The sequence below is a fragment of the Vicugna pacos genome, chromosome 2, assembly GCF_048564905.1.
Source record: "Vicugna pacos chromosome 2, VicPac4, whole genome shotgun sequence".
NCBI classification, from domain to species: Eukaryota; Metazoa; Chordata; class Mammalia; order Artiodactyla; family Camelidae; genus Vicugna; species Vicugna pacos.
Window position 1 is genome coordinate 110,446,042 of NC_132988.1, and position 20,323 is coordinate 110,466,364.

At 38.7% G+C, this 20,323-nt stretch overlaps 1 protein-coding gene across 10 annotated transcripts in view; it reads left to right on the forward strand.

The window, feature by feature from the left end:
* The window catches only part of LDB2 (LIM domain binding 2), a 377,068-nt gene that overhangs the window by 3,924 nt on the left and 352,821 nt on the right, over window positions 1-20,323 (forward strand). For 6 of the 10 annotated variants that reach the window (XM_072945901.1, XM_072945921.1, XM_072945916.1 and 3 more), the window contains one exon: window positions 6,820-6,974. The exons of the other annotated variants lie outside the window; for them this stretch is intronic. The gene's annotated coding sequence lies outside the window, so the exon portion shown is untranslated. The remainder of the gene's footprint in view (window positions 1-6,819; window positions 6,975-20,323) is intronic. 10 annotated transcript variants of the gene reach the window in all.

The following is a 20,323-nucleotide window of genomic DNA, read 5'->3' on the forward strand; positions in this document are numbered from 1 at the left end:
GTTTCTAATTGACCTTCAGCTCAAAATAATCCCAATGCCAAAGTGGCATATTCTAGGACAGCATATTCTGATCGCTTTCACAAGCAACTGAGCAGAGGAAATTCAACTTAGATGGCCAGGGAGGGAGGGGACAGGCTAAACATAAGATCAAGCACTAAACTTCTCAGCAGCCTGAGAAGAGTTGGGAGAGGAGTCCCCTAAGTGGGTTACAGAGATGCGCCTGTTATGAGAGCAAAGCGTTCCTCCAAAGCAAGGGCTGCTGGGAGAGAGTCCGACAGACTTCACGGTGTCGCTAGGCATTGGTCAATAGGCTGCTTCAGGCACAGCACACTGAACACCCGCCAGCACCTAGCAGCAGAGGGGCGGCATGGAATCCACCGCTCCGAGCCCCCGGCATCAACAGTCCTGGTGCCCCTTAGTGGAGAGATCTGGCCATACGTTGAGCTTGTTTGGAACGTTTGGAAGGCAACAGAGAATGTGTGCTCTGGATGAAAGCAACTCATTAAATAACAAAAACAACCTGAGCTGCAACCCACCAGGAGTTTAGGGTGCCCTGTGAGAAAACACGTACCAAGTGCAATATGGGCCTACAGGATTCTGTTGGACTCCACTGAAGCAACAGGGGTGTCGCTTTGCCAAAAGACCAAGGACAACACGTGTTAGTATTATGAATTCCAACTCTGGGTGGTTTTCCCTACAACATAAACTCTTACCGACGCTTAATCACTCATGGCTCTAGAGAAGGGACTCAAAGTGAAGCTCTTACCATAATAGGAGTTTGGTTTCTTTTGCTCCAAAACCGCATCAACACCCCAATCTCTTTTTTCTAGAACTCCTAGCATACATTGGGGTCCATGCTTCTTTGCTTATTGATAAACTGAGTGGTTGTGAGCAGAAACAATCATTTGGGAAGCCTCAGGAGGTGTAGACAACTATTTACAGAGGCCAGTAAAAATCAAAAAATCAATCAGCAAATATTACTAAACACCTTGTTTATATTTCGCTGCTCTTTAATTTTTTCCCAGGGCACCTTTCACCATCTAATATAATTCATTCGTTTATTAAGCATCTTGTTCAGTGTCTGTCTGCTCTTGCTACAATATAAGCTCCTTTGTGTCTGTGTTTTGTGATTGTCACAAGTCTTGGCTCAGTGCCTTGCACGTAGTAGGCGCTCGGAACTACTTATTAAATGAAATTCATCAATGAAAAGTGAATGGGTACTTGGTTCCTGGGAATCCGGGCACATTAACAAAATGTGATGCGAGGGCCTGATTTACAAATCCAAGTTGCATTTTATGAATTAATACAGCCTCTTCCGGATTATTAGGAAGCAGCACAAGTTTGTTGACGCAGGTCCGTTCAGAGGGCAGGTCCACGTGAGCCGTCAGCACGGTGGGCTAGGAAGAGAGCAGAGAGCTCCAGTGCTCTTTAAAGCTGTTTTCATCTAACTGGGTGCTGCAAACAAAATTTCTTCCCACTTTGGGGACTTCTCTGTTTGGATCATTGGAACCTACTTCACTTCATTTGCAAACTAACTCAGTGAATGTATTATGATCTGTGATGATTGGAATAGCAACTTTAGAATTGAAGAAACAGTGTTCCTTTAGATTCTAGATTGTTACCTCCCCAAGAGCAGTGACCCAGTTTTTCAGGGCTGGCATAGAGAAGGTGCTTTCATTTGTATTTGTATATATATATAAATTTGCAAATTTATATACGTATATAATTTAGCAAATATATACATATATTTGCTAAATAAATCGTTTATATTTGTATATATATATAAATTTGAAAATTTATATGCATATATAATTTGGCAAATATATACATATATTTGCTAAATATACATATATTTGCTAAATGGAACCAAATAACTTGTCCCCAGTTCATAGATGTAAAAGTCCAGGTTTGAACTAGATCCATTCTCTTTCCGCTTCCCAGGCTGATGATAGCCATGATTCCTGAAGTTTTCTGAGTGTTATCTCTGTGCCAGGCACTGTTCTAAATACTTTGTGTTTTACAATTCAGGCTTGTGGTGAGAAGGATTTTAAGTCCAAGCTGTCTCCTTCCAGGGCATAGCTTATCTGTGTATTGTCTTGTCTGTGAGATTGGCTTTTGTGCATATAAAACACTACTCAGGAGTTGTATTTTGCCTTAAATAATTGTATTCACACAAGATTTTGTATATATTTCTCTGTGCTATACTGTATAATCTTGCTTATCTCTTCTACATTTTGAAATCCAATTTATTAAAGTTATGGATTCACAAAACTTAGTTCTTTTTTAGGCTTTTAGTTTCATCTTATAAACTTATGCTATAAATCTAGCACATTTTAGCAATTATTTCATTTATTTCTATAAAGTATTGTTGAATTTTTTCTTTTTTGGAAAATGTTAAATATACACAAAAATTGAATAGATAAAATAACAGATTCACAGGTACTCATTACTCAGTTTCAATGATTATCAACTAATGGCCAATTTATTTCATTTATACTTTCACCCAGTTCCTTCTCTCTTACTATTGTGAGTTAATCCCCATTGTCATAGCATTTTCTCCATAAATATAGCAATATATATGTTAAACAGGTAAAAACTTATAAGCACTTAGAATTTGAAATGTATTAAATATTGTAGATATTATGGATAAGAAATCATACATTGTTTTCATTTTTAATCTCTAATTAGTCAAAAATTTAGGCATATTTTCATATGTTTATCCACTGGTAGGTATCCTTTACATTCATAGTTAGTTTATGTCTCTTATTTATATATTGTTATTAATATTTGTATTGATTTTAAAGTTCTTCCTAAGTTTTGTTAATGTTTCAGTTTCTATTGCTCTATAATAAACCATTCTAAATCTCAAAAACAGATAAAAACTCTTTTAAAAACATAACCCCATTTCATTGCTATACAGAAACACAATAACAATAAATTATCAATATTAAGTATCCACCATTAGAATTTCCAATTGTCTCATAAATGTCATCTTTTAAAAAACATTTTGTTTGTCTGAATCAGAATTTAATAAGGTCCATATATTGTGATAATTTAATGAGTGTTTTAAGTTTATTTTAACCTATAGATTGTTTTTCTCTTTTTCTCTTTCCTATTATTTGTTTATTTTGAAGAAAATGGGTCATTTGTTTCATAGTCCTTTCATCACATTTATGATAAAATTTATAATTCACATAATTACTCAACTGCGTTACTTCTCAAAGCAAATACAACAGCATGAAAAATACCATTGCCATAGTCAATATTATTACTTTTAAAAGTTTACACATATTTGGGGTGGCGGGCTGTTATTTTTTTTTCCCTTAAAGTTTATTCCACTAGGGATAGAAAGTCAAATTACTGTGTCTTACAATCACTTGGAATTCTTTTTCTCTTGTGGATTTGATGCAGACTAAATACACAGTGAAGTTCATCTGTTTCATTTTACTTTCTGTTGTTAATTATAAATTTTTAGAAGTTAAATTTTGTTTTAAATTGTATAAATTATTTGCATGCTTTGAAAGTCAAGTTCACAAAGCCAACCCCTCATAGGTACCCTTTTAAAAATGTTTTATGGTTTCTCCTTCCATCATTTACTTTTTATTAATAAAAAGAGCTATATACATCTTTCCATACTCCCTGTACTTAAAAATAGCACACTATTCACACTTTGCTTGCTTTTTTTTTTCATGTAATATATCTTGGGTCTCACTCTATAATGGTATATAGATAGAGTTATTCTTTATTAATCTATAAAGTTGCACGGTACTGCATTGTATGAATATATCAGAATTTATTTGACCAATTCCCTATTGATGGACATTTGGATCATTTTTCCTGTAATTGGGCCATTTTGCTGTAATTAATTCTGCAATAAATAACCTTGAAATTATAAGGTCTTGACTTTCCTTCCTTTATTTTGTATCTAGTGTTTTTGGTATACATTCCTAGGGGTGTGATTGTTAAGTCAAAGTTTAAATACCCATATAATTTTGTAAGATATTGCCAAATTTCCTTCTGTAAGAGTTGAACCACTTTGTCTTTTCATAAGCAACATATGAAAGTGCCTATTTGCCTAAAAAGCTTTGGCTATAGGATTTTTACCAAACTAAGAAGAAAGTTTGGATTTGCTGCCTAATATTTAAGAAATGACATCTCAATTTATCTGAAGCAGATTTCTTTTATTATGAGTGAAATCGAGCAAGCATTTATTAATTAAGTCATTTAAATTTATTTTTCAGTGAATCATTTATCTATTCCCTAGTTCATTTTCTATAAAATTGTAAGCTTTTAATAATATTGAAACTCTGTAGATGTTAGCAATATTTACAAATATTTATTTATTGTTATATAAGGAGCTAAGTTTTCCCAGTTTGACTTTTTCCTCTTTGATTTAGTATCTTTTCTTCATGCAAAAGTTTTTTTTTCCTTTTAATAGTTTAATTTTTCTTTATTGTTCTTTTGGACTTTGTGAGGATTTTCTTCTAAGGCTAAATTCTAGTGGAATCACTCACGCTTTTATCTAGTGCTTGTGTTTTAATTTTTTCACAAATAAATCTCTTATTCATTTGCAATCTATCCTGCTGTGTTGTAAGAAATATATACATTTTAATCCTTTTCATATGGCATCATGAGATGTCTTCTCAAATCAGTGAAGACCAGCTTTTTGTTAAGTAACATTGGGATAATTGATGAACATTTTATTATGCAATCAATATAAAAATTGCATATACAACTTTAGCAACAAAGTCAGAGACTTGTTCGCTAAAATCAGGGATAAACAGAGTGAAGTCTATGGCTATTTAACATTACGTTGGAAGTGCCGGTCATTGTGTATGTTACAGAGCCATGGGTTTCATGAGCATCTTTGAAAATGATGGACATCACTCTTCCTACAATTAATTTTAGTGAAAATTCTCTGGCTTTGTTATTAAGGTTATATATGTCATTTTTATAAATGACAAGGAAATATTAAACAATTCTTTCTTCCTTCCTTCCTTCCTTTCTTCCTCTCTTTCTTCCTTTCTTCCTCTCTTTCTTCCTTTCTTCCTCTCTTCCTTCCTTCCTTCCTTTCTTTCTTTCTTTCTTTCTTTCTTTCTTTCTTTCTTTCTTTCTTTCCTTCTTTCTTACAGAAGCATGTAAAACTCATAAATGGATTTTGGCAATGGTCTTTCTGCATCTCTGGAAATAATCATGATCTTTTCCCTTTAAGTGTGTTAATTTGGTGACATATAAATACAACCCTTAATATCAAACCACTTCTACATTCTTTAAAAAATGAACATATGCTTTTAATGAATATTTTTTAGTAGGCTGTCCGCTAATATTTTATTGAATATATTTAGTGTGAATAGTTTGTAGTTTTCTCTCTTTTTTTTCTTTGGTGCAATTTTCACCAACTTTCAGGATCAATGTCATATTCACTTTATAAAATGTATTTGGGACTTTTCCTTATTTTGGTATATTTAAACATTCTAGTTAGCAGAGTTTGCCTATCCATTAAGGAAGGCAGAAACATCCCAGTTAACTGTGTAAGAGGCTTTGGCTATGAATGAAGCTTAAAGCTTCAGACAGCTACATGTCAGACTCTCATAGCTATGCTTTCTCATTTCAGAAGATTGGATACGGGTCGGGGTATAGCTCAGTGGTAGAGCGTGTGCTTGGCATACACGAAGTCCTGGGTTCAATTCTCAGTGCCTCTATTAAGGGAGAAAAAAAAAAAAAAAGGAAGATTGGAGAGCACAAAGTAAGTGCTCAAAACTGTTAGGTGTTGTGGTAAGATGACCAAAGGAACAAGAGCCTAATGAAAATCATGAATCTCAAATCAAAATTATTACCCGCAGTCCAGATGAAGTATTTGAAACTGGGAACATCCTGGGAACTCCTGGGTGGACCGCTATGGCTTTTAGAGACTCTAATGTTTAATTGACTGTAACATTTTCCATATAAGGAGAGAAGAAAAGAAATAAATGGACTAACACTGAGAGTATTTACTAAGCATGAAGCTCTGTGTTAAGGGCTTTACTTATTTGATATTGTTGAATTCTAACCAAGAACCTTTGGGGTAATTATTATTTACCATCACTATTTTCATGTGAAGAAGCTAAGGCTTAGTAAAGTAGCTAAGTGACTTTTTAAAAAAACTTCATAATTCATAAATCTAGGAAGTGATAGAGAAAGAACTGAAAGAAAACTGAATGCCTGGTGATAGAGCCCACTTTCAACAATTACGTATGGGATTTCTTTTCATTTCTGAGATTATTGGGGCATTTTATATTAATAGCAGAAAACTTGGAAAACAAAAAGAAGAAAAAGTAAATGAATGGGGTACGGTATTAACATATACCATCTATGTCATGTATGAAATACATGAATACCGTGTATGAAATAGATAAACAAGAAGGATGTACAGTGTAGCACCAGGAATTGTAACCATTATCTCGTAATAACCTGCAAAAGAGTATGATCTGCAAAAATAGTGAATCACCATGCTGTACACCTGAAACTAATATAATATTGTAAATCGACTATACTTCAATTTAAAAAAAAGAAATGAAAGCAACCTGAAATGCCACCATTTAAGAAAATTAATTTTGGGTATATCCTTCCAGATCTTTTCCTGTGCAAATTCATTCATATAAATATGCATATATAAATATTCATAAGTATGTAGAAAAGTGTGTATATATAATTTTAACAAAAGTGGGAACGTTACGCACATAGCATTTGTTAACTTTTATTTTTCTAATTTAATTCATGGAGAATTTTTAAGTCTGAGATTCTGCTTTTAAAATTTTAATAACAGAATTTTCCTCCTAGCTCAGCTGTGACTGTGTGCAAACTTGGGCACCTTTCCTGTGGACCTTGCTGGCTGGCCTCGATCCCTCTCCCATTGCTCCTGAAGGAGTTATACATATTTTATAAGTAAGAGCAAAAGGGTAGAGGCTGGATGGCTACAGCAGTACCTGGCAAATGTAGGTAGTCGATACGTGTTTTCTAACTGAATTAAAAAACGCATGATGAATTACATTCTTTCAAATGTGGAAGCAATCATTCTGTCCTCTTAGCAAGTTATGAGGGATGCAAGTTCCTGGGATAGGGTCACTGCTGAGAAACAATTGTAATTATATTATTGTTTCAGTACAGCTGGCTCCACTACTGAGAGTGAAAAGATAAAGGAGTTCAATAGTCTTTGTGTGAAGAAGTAAATTTTTGTGCCCTTTCTGTGTTTCTCTGCATCTGTAAGTGTTATTCAAACAATCTAATGGTAGAGAAGCAGGCAATGGCCATAAGCTGGCAAGTTCAGAATAGAAAAATATAGGTGAGCAATTAACATGAAAAGTATTTAATCTCAATTGTATTCAATGTAATGCCAATTATCATAAGCACGTTAGTATGAAATGATTGTATAAATGCAGTGTACATTTTCGTAGGTACTGACAAATACCTTTCAAAGGACAGTGCACATTTATACTCTTCCCATGAAAACAGTGGCCATTTCTCCACATCCAGCTTTGGATCTTTTTTGTTTCATTAATTTAACAGGAAAAAAATATTCTATGGTGATTTTCATTTTCTTGAGTATAAGTAATGTTCAGTGCCTTTCTTCATTGTCATTGGCCATCTGTACCACGTGAATTATTTGTGACTAATATCTATTTTCTATATCATTGTTTTCTTTGTCTTATTGATTTGTGGATTTTTTTAAAATAAGGTTATTAATTCTTCATCAACTGTTTCAACTTGGTTTACTGTCATACAAATATGTAACATTTTTATTGCCAGATTTGTCAGTCCTTTCTCTATTGTTTTCTGAGTCTTGTGCTTGATTTTGGAATAGCTTTTTCACTGGATTTTTTTTTTCCATTGCAAGGTTATAAGAACATTCACTTTTAATATCATCTGTATAGTTCTTTACATGTAGCTCTTTATCTGGATTTACTTTTGCAAGTGGAGTGATCTCAGGCTCTCTAGTAAATTGTCGTCTCGATGCTGCAATATGCAGTGGAAAGAATACTACAGTTGATTAACCTTCTGCTGTGGATGTTGGATGGGAGAGTGGCAGGATTAATAAATGCATACAGAGCCCCTCTCTACTCTGTGCCAGGCACTCCTATAAGTGCTGGGAATACAGAACTGAAAAAAACACTGTTCTTGTATGAAGCTTCCATTTAAGTTGCAAAAGAAGTAAACACAAAGATGAAAAAGAAAATCTCAAGCAGAGATGAGTAAGTACCCTGGAGAGCTTAATAAATATGGCCACGTGATGAAGAAAGAGGATGTCTGCACACTGGGTCACTGGTTAGGGAAGACCCCTCTGACTGAAGAGGTTGTGTCTAAGCTGAGACCTGAGTGATGAGCAGAAGCTAAGCTTAAAGAGTCTGGGTGAAAGAACCCCAGAGAGAAAAAAGCAACTAGTACAAAGATTCTAAGGGTGGTACTAGTTTGGAATATTTGAAGTCAGGATGGAGGCGGAAGTGTTGAGAGGAAGACAGAGATGGAAGTGGTCATTGAGGGTGCTCAACGCGGTCCAGACAGAGCTTTGGTCTTGTAGAGCCTGGTAAATAGCTGTGTTTTATTCTAAGTGATGGGGAGACAAAGATTTTAAACAAGCCTTGTGTTATGAATTACAATTTACATTTGTGCTGCTGCCATTCCTGAAGCTGCCACTGGAGGGAGGCAGACAGAGCTGGGGCAGTCACACCACAAGCTGCCCTGTTCACAACCTTTCCCATGAAAAATCACCTCCAATTAGGACATAATCTGCTTACAGAGGGGCTAATGTCCAGAAGGGGAACAGACTGTTTCTGATTAAAGAAAGAGCCAGACATGTTGCCTAATTTTAAAAAGGTAGGTCTTAAAAGGATTTTTCACAGATAACTTTCTGATATTGTTTCCAGTAGCAACTGAAGAAAGTTGTGTCCACAGGACTGGGTGGCCCTGCAAACCTCAGAAGGTGGCAGGGACTTTGCAGGCAGGGACTCTGGTGACTTCTCCAAGAGCCTGGCTCGCAGCCCAGCAAATCCGGGCTCTTGGTGCTTTGCCAGTGCTCCCAAGGTGATGCAGTGAGAGAGGCTGACTGCTTCAACCACTCAGGAGAGACCAGCACCTGACGCCAGGATAGGCAGAGACCAGATTACAGTCAGAATCCCACCTGCCACGCAGGCTTGCCCGGGCGCATCCTTCCCCTAACAAAACACAACTGGAATTCAGGTCTTTGCCAGCCACATGCTTGGTGAGCAGCATGTAGGTCAAAGGGAGGTGAGTGAAGAATATAGAAAATGTTTCATGGTGTCAGGCACTGGTGTTCATGGTTGAGATATCCGCCAGGTCAGTGAATCTGGGGGCCCCGTCCCTGCTGACAGTTCTTGAAAGAGCACAACCAGGGTTTGCCTCAGTGACTCTCTTGACTTCAGGTAGCACTTAGCATGCTGCTTAAGAGAGCAGGTGAGTTCTACCTGCTGCTCAATCACCCACTAACTCTGTGATCTTGGGCAAGTGACTGAACCTGATTGAATCTTACATCCCTCGTCTCTAAAAGGGGCTGATGGGGTGACCATGCCCACTTCCTAAGACTGTTGTAGGACTAGAGGTGACACAGGCAGTGACTGACACAGCGCCGGGACATGGTGAACACTGTCAGATGGGAGCTTTCATCCTGTGGTTAATGTCCATTCTTGATCGACAGTCTTTCCTTATATAGGCTCGACGGATCTGTTGGATTGTGTTTGTTTCTTTTCAACATGTGATTCTAAATGGACCATGATGTTCCAGATATGGGGGCGGGTGGATCACTTTTTGTTTACTACATACCAACCTACAAAGCCATTATCTCCTCCCCCGTCCCCCTTGAGTCACTAGTTCCCAAAGGGAGGAGCCCCATGCCACTACCACCACCACCTTTCCAAACCCCACAACTTTGATCCTGGGTAGTTATGCAACTTCACCATTACCTTAAGCAGAATCCTATAGAGAGCAAAAATGTATGGCTCCAATCCACTCAGAAGCACCACGTTGGCAAGAAAAACGTGCAATCAAATTACATTCCAGTAGAAGACAAGCTTATTTTTAAAACTACTGAAACTGATGCATCAGAATTCTCCTAGAGCAAAATAATTGGGATTATTTCTTAGATTGTAATGTAGCAGAAGCTGAAACAAAGAAGCTGATTTGAAGACCTTAATGGCAAAAGAGAAATGTCTCCAAGATTTTAGGCTCTGAAGAACACATTCCTCTCAAGGGAATGTGAGCTAAGATCTGGGTCACTGATCAATGTTGACTGCTGAAGCTTGATGCTATGGGAAATTCTAAGACAACAATCCATTGACATGGAGGCTAAAAGGGATGTCGGAATTTTTAAATTGTCTTAGGAAACAACACTGCTGTAATAAATACACCAAAGGCAAAATTAAAGTTACTCGGTGACTGGGAGAGAGGAGGAAACCCTATACCCAACCCGGAAGTGGGAAAGTGAGGGACAACTCACATTTTCCTTTTAAGCAAAGCAAAGGCATGAGTGTATTTCTGTGAAACACTGCTAGCAACAAGTGGGTGTACACCTCTACATGTCTAGTGGACCAGGAGGGGTTTGTATTTAAAGCACTTCAGTCAATATTCCAGCCATTTCCCTGCATGTTGAAATCTATTTTGCATTTTCAAGTAGAAGCTTCAAAGTTAACCAGTAGAATGTGTACTAGAATTGTGAGGTAATTATAATTCGACTTGCAAATACCCCACCTACACTGCCCTTTGGCCTCTCCCCCAAGTGACTGTGGTGAACAAAAGGCAAATGGTGAGAGAGCCTGCTTATGTCTAGAACACTCAGAGGGACAGTATCAGGGTCCTCCAGAGAACCAGCGGGAGATACAGATGTAGATGTAGAAATAGATCATGCTCAGGCAGGAAGAGATGATGTTGCAGATGTGGTCCAAAGGCAGCAGTCTGCTGGAGAATTCTCTCTTCCCTGGGGGAGGTCAATCTTTTGTTCTATTGAGGCCTTCAGCTGATTGGAGGGGGCCCACTCACATGACGGAGGGCAATCTGCTTTACCCAAAGTCCACAAATTTAAATTTTAATCTCATCCAAAAACACACAAAAACACTGAGAACTTAAAGCCTCGGCAAGCTGAAACATAAAATTAACCATCACAACAACCTCCTTGTAGAGAGCGTCCTTGGGTAAGAACAGAGTCAGCCACATCTTCTCCACAGACCTCAGCACTGGTGCCGAGAAGGCTTGGGCACCATGATGAATTCATCAAAGAAAAATGCTCTGTTATCTCCTAAATTTAGGGAAGTGGCTGAAGAGAAGAGCAAGAGCCAATGTTCCTTTATTCTGCAGTAGGCATGCCTGAGTCCATTCACTCGAAAGCATGCAAGTTATTTGACTTCTTGGAATTTATTTCTTCAACTGTAAAAGAAATGTAAGAATCTAGGATCTGTTCTTCATCTATGGGTGTTTGGCAAGATCAGTTAGGGCTCATGATACATCTGAGAGAGCATTTTAGAAGGATGTTCAGCCACCTATAATGAGAGGTAGATTGGTAACGATAGCATTCAGTTCAACAATTGCAGACATCAGTTACCTTTGCACACAGGAGGCCCTCAGATAACCTGGAGTGAATTTCTGATGGTGAGAATCGCTTACGCAAAAGCGTAGGGACAGGGAAGCAACAGTTTGGAGCAGATGTTTGAGGGCTCTACAGAGCAGGGTCTCTAACAAAAAGATCCACCAGGCATCGGAAGGTAATGGTTCAAATTCTTTTAATGTATTTATTTCTTTTTAATTTTGAAAAAAAAATTAGACTTACAGAAAAGTTGCAAAAGTAGTACAGAGAGTCCTCCTACAGCCTTCCCCCAGCTTCCCCCAAGGTTAACGTCTTACATAATCATATTGCAGGGATCTAAACCAGGAAATTAACACTGATATAATACCATCGTCTAATCTATGGGTCTAATTCAAATTTTGCCAGTTTCCCCACTAATGTATATATTTTTCTGGTTCTGGATCCAACTTAGGATGCCACGTTAATTTAGTTATGTTTCCTGAGTCTCCTCCAATCTGTAATGTTCCCCAGGCTTTGTTGTTCTTCTTTGAAGACTTAGTGGTCACTTACTTTGTAGAATGCCCCTCCGCTTGAGTTTGTCTGATGTTTTCTCAAAGTTTGACTGAGATCATATGTTTTTTGGCAAGAACTTGGCAGAAGTGATGAGCCCTCCCCCAGTGCATCGTAGCAGCTGGCCCATGATGCTGCTGTCCTAATTACTGTCAATGGTAACTTTGATCACCTGGCTAAGATGGCACCTGCCAGGTCCACTATAAACTTAACATTTTTTCTTCAGTAATTAAAAAGTTTATGATGGAGAGAGAATTTGAAACTATGTGTATAGCCTGTTTTGATTCTATATTTGCCACTAAATATACCTTCTACCACTGGCCCTTTCCTACAACATATTTGCTGTAGTCTCTGCCTAGTGGTGACTTTCTAATTTTACCCCCAAGTAGGAAAGAAGCTTAAGTTTGGTAACATTTAATTGGATTTACACTGTTGCATCCATTGGATAAATCAAGATAAATATATGGGGTTTTAAAATAATAAAACTACTCACTTGACCAACTCCAAATTTGATGTTATCAAGAATGCTATTTAAAATATGAATTTGTATATCTATTATCAGTAACCATAAACATCTTCCCAAGTTCATATTGCTGATGTGGGCTTTCCCAAAGTAATTTTTCAGTCTTGACAACTATGATAATCAAATGTTGAAATAAATTGAACCTAGAACCTGGTTTCCAAGTCCTGTATCTCTGTTAAACAGGGATTCACTAAAATAGTAAAGAATGATCAAACTCCTTATTAATACTAAACATTTATCTATAATAATTTTAGAAAGATTTCTCCAAAGCTATTAAGAAATAAATAAAATAATATTATTTGGTTTATCGTTAATTCTTTCAAACTCCTATTTTGGGAATGGTTACTGTTCAAGTATAAATTAAACTCATAAAATAATTTTTGTAGGCACCTACTCAATTTGTTTTCCTAATAAGGACATACAAGCAAAAGACTTTGGAGTTCATTATTTTTGAATAAGTAGAATTTCAAAAATGTTTCCAAGAGTTGCCAGCTTTTCTTTTTTTCCTTAAAAAAAACCAAAAACACAAAAAACAAAAAAGCCTGTATCATCTACTCTCCCTCTCATTTACTAAAACGAAGAATGCTGTTCCATACTAAAAGGATAGAAAGATGTAATCTTGGAAGAAGGTGCAATACTTTAAATGGAATACATTTAGCTTTACTTAAAGCCGACATGATTGTCTTTCTTATCTTGCTATGTTGAACTGTGTCATCCCTCCCGCCCATGCCCCCCAGACTGAAGTCCTGAACCCCAGTACCTCAGAGTGTGAACTTGGAAATATATTATTGCAGATGTAATTAGCTGAATTAAGATGAGGTTTTACTGGAGTAAGGGGAGGCCCCTAATCCAATGTGACCACGTCCTTGTAACAAGGAGCCAGCGGCACAGAGGAAGCTGGTCGTGAGAAGACACAGATAGGAATGAGGCATCTGTAAGCCAGGGACACCTGGGGCCACCAGGGACTAGAGAAAGGCAGGGAACAGAGTCTCCCTCAGAGCCCTCAGAAGGAGCCAGCCCCACCGACAGCTCGATTTTAGACTTCTAGTCTCCAGAACTGTGAGAAAATCAATGTCTGTTGTTTTCACCCACCTAGTTGTGGCACTTTGTTATGACAGCCTGTTTTCTATTCTTTTATGAGACAAGCAGTCAGGTGGGGCCACAAGAGGAGGCAGAGGATAGACTCAGGAAGCAAAGTTCATTGTAAACTCCCAGATCCTAGAGCCAGGAGGCGGGGCACGCCACGGAAAGACACCAAGGTGGTCCAGAGGCCGAAGACAGGAGGGGTGAGAGCTTAGAGCTTAGGTCAGAGCCTTTTTGGGGATTATTGAGGGAAAGACAAGGCAGGGCAGAGGAAGTAGTGTAGGACTGGCCGATTCGAGTAATTCTTGGGGGGCTCTGAGCTGTAGGGATGATCTCCAGTTGCCTGGTACCCAACCCGGCCCTGAGGTGGTTCAGGCAGAGGAATACTGCTTCCTGGGTTGTACTGGCCAGAGCGAGGAGGCAGGGCTCTGCGCTGGGTAGTTTCCATATCAAAGTCGTGCTCCAGGCTGAGTCCTTTGCTATCTGTAAAAACTGGTTAGCCCAGGGAGGGGCAGTCTTTCTCCAGCCAGAAAGGTTTCTTAATATCAAAATATCACAATATAAAACATACATATATAAATAATTCATATACGTAATTAATTATTATATATCTTAACTAATAAATATACATAACTCATATATATGTGTGTATATATACATAGACACACACACACACATCCACACGCTACACATCCCTAGGAAACCAATACAGTCAAATCCAATAATTAGCAATATTTTGAGGAATCTGTGTTAGCACTAGATTGTGAAAATTCCATATTGAGTTTGCATTTCTTTCACCCCTGGAATACTTCTGAGCAGAGATGTGGCGAGTCAGAACTGAGCCTTAGTAAAATCATTCTGGCGGTGGAGTATGGAAGAGATTATTAAATGGAAGACCTAGAACAGCAGAAGATGCAGGCAACGATTTTGCTAAGAGGCACCAAGAACCCAGCCGTCAAGGGAGTCTCTGAGAAGGAAAAAATGGTCCTAAAATTAGAGTGACCGTAGAGATCTTTTTTATTAACATTTTTTTTGTGATCATAATTGTCAGAATTTTTATCAACTAGGAAAGGAATCTTTAATACTATGCAAAAGGCTTAAAGTTGGGTCTGCCTTTAGAAAGTGGAATCCCAGTCGTGGGACTGTCCCCCATGGTGGTTATGAAAATGCTCCTCTCAGGTCTATGACCCCCGGGAGCAGAAGTGATTGACAGCCCCAGCTGCCACCCTCTGAAATCCACCACTGCTGCCCAGCTGAGGCCACCCCTGCCCTGAGCTGCTCCAGCCAATGGCTGATGCAGCAGAGATATTGAGGCAGAATATTCACGCAAAGAGATGCAGGACTCCTCCTGACGGGCAACTTTGGCTTGAGAAAGCACCATGAACTTCTGGAATTTTCTTGGAACTGCACTACAGACGAAGACTCTTCCACTCAACCTTCCTCCCTTCCTCGCTCCCCTGCAGGGGTTACACCTGCATCTTGATGGCGCAGCTCTTCCCAGCCTCCCCCAGCTCCCTCGTGTTCCCTCAGGCACTTCCCCTAATAAATCTCCTGCATTTCTAATCCTGTCTTGTGCCTGCATCACAGAGGACCTGGCCTAAGGGAAACAATAAGAAATAAGGCGAAAGATTTACAATGAATATTCATCTCAGTATTATTCAAAAAGAGCAAAAAATTAGAAACTTCCTAAAAAATCCAATAATAAGGAAATGTTTCAATCAACAATGATATCCCATAAACTAGAGTATTATAGTTATTTAAAATTATGTTTTGGAACTATATTCAGTATCTCGTAGTAGCCTATAATGAAAAAGAATATGAAAACTGATATATGTATGTATATGTATGACTGAAACATGATGCTGTACATCAGAAACTGACACACTGTAACTGACTATATTTCAATAAATTAAAAAAAAATAAAACAAATGTAAAAAATAAAGTTGTTTTAAGATTAATGATATAAGAAAATGATCACACATACAAAAAGTGAAAAGATATAAAATTGTATATATATTGTATGCATAAACAATCCTTAGGGAAAAATATGTCAAAATACTAATGATTGTATCTCTGGGTGATAGAATTACTGGTTTTCAATTTCCTCTTTATTATCTTTTAATTTTCTTGATATTTAAAATAGATAAACATCAAAGATTTACTGTATAGCACAGGGAACAATATTCAATATCTTGTAACGCCCTGCAATGGAAAAGAATCTGGAAAAGTATATATATGTATACATAATATATAACTGAATCACTATATTGTACCCCTGAAACTACCACACCATTGTAAATCAACTATACTTCAATTTGAAAAAAACAACAGTGTAATAGAAGGGGAGGATATAGCTCTGCGGTAAAGCCCCTGTCTAGCATGCATGAGGTCCTGGGTTCAATTCCTGGTACCGCTATTAAATAAATAAACCTAATTACCTCCCCCCATTAAAAAAATAAAAATAATAAACAGTGTAACACAGAAAAGAATATATAACCTTTAAAAAAGTTTTATAATAATCATTATTATAATTATAATTGAAAAACTACTACACAACTTAAAAAAAAAGATTGATCCTTCAGCCTTAATTAAATATAATAGAATGCAAGATCTGTCTTTGAGATTTCTGTCTACATTTTCAGCTGATCTCTCACTGGATTCCTTGTTTGCAAGTCTTGACTAGTGCTGGTGCAGCTCTCAGGGAAAGGCACCTGGCATTTCAGTAGAAGAAATGAGTCGCTAGGAGTGTGGTACGACAGCCCCAGCAGGACGTGACCCAGACAGTCATGCTCACTGCACGCGAAGACGTCCAGGGATGAGACGGAGTTACTCTGTACTCCCAACGCCCTCATTTAGCAATTCGCACTGTGATTCCCGTTACAGGCTCACAGACTCTTGAAAGCTCCTTGACGGCATTCATTTTGTGTCCCTCTCAATATGTACTGCTCCACTCTAACCATCGCGGGCATTCACCTACAGCCCAGACCATTGAACTGACTCATCTATCACCAACAAAGGCAGCCGAGATGTGGTTTTTTTTTCAATCAATCGGACCAAAAAATTGCATAGAATGTAAAATATTATTTTCATACCATTTCTATTATTTCATGCCAGCAACTATATGTGAATAATCTTGTCTCCTCTGCCTCCTCTGGGTTTTTTGTTTTGTTTTGATTTGTTTTTTGTTTTTTGTTGTTGTTGTTTGGTTGGATTTTTTGTGTTTTTTTTGCTTTGATAATTCTTCAGGCATGTGGAGTTTCTAACTGCAAAATGCTGATTTTTTTTCTTCTATGGCTTTGTGCGTGCCATTCTCTCAGGCTTGAGTCTTACTTATGCAATTTTCAACTTTCATTTGATGATGGAGCGCTGCTGTGCACGCCCAGCTTCATGGCTTGGTGAGTTAGATTAACATCCAGTTGACAATTGGCAGCCCTGATCACATGGTAACTAGGTGGCCATGATTCAGTCCCTGCTGTGGCCCAGGAGCAGGCCAAGAGCTGTTCCTCAGGAGAGTCGTTACCCACTGAGAATGGCAGAATTTTGCTCCCTAATCGTAAGGTCTCGTGCTGCGGTTCCCCTGTAGAGCTCATCAAAGACTCCAAACATCACTCTCTGGAACTGATGCTTCCAGCACCATTGGATCTGCTGAATCATATGGTCCAAGGGGCAGAGCAGCTTGTTGGATCCATTGTAGAGCCTTCTTTTGTTCTCAGTCTCACTCAGGACTAGCAGCTTTTTGAGTCCCTTGGTACATGGACCAGAATAACACACCCCAAATGAGGAATATGTTGCCTCTAAAATTCAAGACCCCACCAGGCACTGTCTCTTTTTGATCATAGCAGATGCAACAATTTAGTCTTCTCTTCAGAAGGGATCTCCTAGAAATCTCACTGAGATAGAAGACCCCTAAATGTATGTTGTGTTTATATCTCATCATCTTACATGCAGATATCTTAACAATAAGTCTAGAGTAGTTGCTACACCTTGTTCACTGGAATCAATCATCATAATGTCACCAGTGTAATGGACCAGTGTAATACCTCAGAGTAGGGAAAGATGATGGATCGCCCTGTGAACTGAATTACGACACAGGGTTGGAGAGTTGATATCTCCTAAGTTAGGACAGTGAAGGTGAATTGCTGACCTTGCCAGCTGGAAGCAAACTGGTTCTCGTGGTCTTTGTTGACTGGTACAGAGAAAAAAGCATTTGCCAGATCAATAGTGCAAACCAGGTACCAGGGGATGTGTTCATTTGCTCAAGCGATGAAACTATAGCTGGTACAGTGGCTGCAATTGGAGTCACCACCCGATTAACTTGACAATAACCCACTACTGTCCTCCAAGATCCATCTGTCTTCTGCGCAGGCCAATAAGCAAGTCAAATGGTAATGTGGTGGGGATCACCATCCCTGCATCTTTCTAGACCTTGAGGGTGGCACTAATCTCTGCCATCCCTCCAAGAACCCAGTATTTCCTTTGTTTTTACTATTTTCTTAGGTAAAGACTATTTCAGTGACTTCCACTTGGTCTTTCCCATCATAATAGCCCTCTGTTCACAGGTCATAGAAATAATGTGGGAATTTTGCTGGTACCTAAGTCTATTCCAATTATGCATTCCAGAACTGAGGAAATAACCACAGTATGGGTCCAGCGACCCACTGGCTCCACTATGAGATGGACCTGAGCGAAAATTTCATTGGTCATTTGACTGCAATAAGACTCTACTCAACAGGTGAACCCAAGTGATGTTTTGAGTTCCCTGAAATCAGTAATCCCTGAAAGCTCTGATTATTTCCTGTTCCTCAGTGCAGAGTCACCACAAAAAGAAAAGATCTTTTGGGGGAAGACTGGGAGAAAGATCAACAATATCAATTTTAGCAGAGTGGTGGGATCCTTCCTTAAAGAGACCCAGCCTCCTCTTCATTCAAGGGGTCTGAGTTTGTAAACTGCTCAAGTCTGGGAACTGATAAAGGGGCCATGACACTCTGTTTTTATGATTCAAGTTAGACTTTTGTTCATTTAACTTAGAACTCTTCTGTTTATTCAGGTCAAGTACGAATTTAGTAGGTTTCCTTTCTATTTCGCTTCCAGGAATGCCAATGCCATAGGTCTATGTAAGTTAAACTATATTCTGATTGCTGCTTTGACTCCTCTGCCATTGTGGTACTGAGACCCACCTTGCCTTTGGCATTTGACTGCTTCTGTTTGGCCCCTAACTGGGGTCCAGTTACTCCCACTGTATTTAGGTTTCCCAACTCAGCGACCACAGTTCCCACTGTGAGATCTTGGCCTACAGAGAAGAGTGATCACAGAGCTCTTCAAGGTGGTAGGGCCCCCTTACAAATTTACTTCTCACAGTAATTGTGAAAAATGTCTCTCTTGGACCCTCCCCATGTGAATGAGTAAGGCTTGAAATGACAAATCCACTGCTTATCTCCCTAAGCCTTTGAATCCCTTCAGCTACATTACACCAAGAAAGGTCCAGCATTTCTAATTTTCATGCTCATGTTGCAGCCAACCAACCAAACTCTTGGAGTCCTTCCTAACTAATTCCCTGAGCTGCAGCGCTAAGTGTAGAATCTCTGCTTAGTGAGCCCCTATCACCCCACCCACCACTCTCTGTTTCTAGCCCTGGATCTAGACTCAAGGCCCAGCAGGCCCCTAAGGGTGAGGCACAAAGTGTGACCCATGAGGAGGTGCATTAAACTGCAAAAGAACTACTTGAGTCTTTTAACTTACCTGTGGGATATGAATGGGTATGGATAGTAAGGATGTTGGATAATAATGGAAAGATCAGAAAGTTAGATCAGGCTGAACTTATTGATGTCAGGCTTTCAACTGATTAGATGAGGCCCACCTACATTGAGGAGGGCAATCTGCTTTTCTCACTCTACCAATTCAAATGTTCATCTCATCCAGAAATAGCCTTACAGACACACCCAGAATAATGTTTAACCAAATATCTGGGCACTCCCTGGCCCAGCTGAGTAGACACATGAAGTTAACCACCCTGATCCCTAACGCTTGACTAGTACTTAATGAACTGTGATGCTAAAAAAATATTTGTTCAGTTGAGCTGAGCATTCAGGTCATTGTGGATATAAAATTTTGACTCATTTTGAAATTAGGCTGCAACTGATAACACATCTCACAACATGTTGCATGTTTTGAAAAATTTACTACATATCAGTCAGTCATCAGGCATCAATCATTGCATATGGACCTAATTTGTCATTAAGTGCTAAGTACGAGATACCATGTGGGTGGTAGTTTCTGTACAGAGGGCTCAGGGCCTCTTAGTCCAGTTAACGAGTCAAGGAAAAAGTTGAAATGAAGACTGGGAAGTTGAGGAAGGTCCTCTCAGGGAATGATATTTACATCCAGACCTGAAGGATGCTTGCTGGATAACCATTGTTCTGTTTTTTCATAAATGTGAAAAATTAGAAGAGAGTCAGGGATTTGTCAGCCATCCTCCTGTACATTCAGGCAGTGGATGGTCCTCTACCAGCATCCAGTTGGGGCATGGCAGCTAGGGGGCTGACATGGGCACGACCTGCTGGGTCCTTCTGCAGAGTGTACACAATGGAGAAAATCAAGTGCGT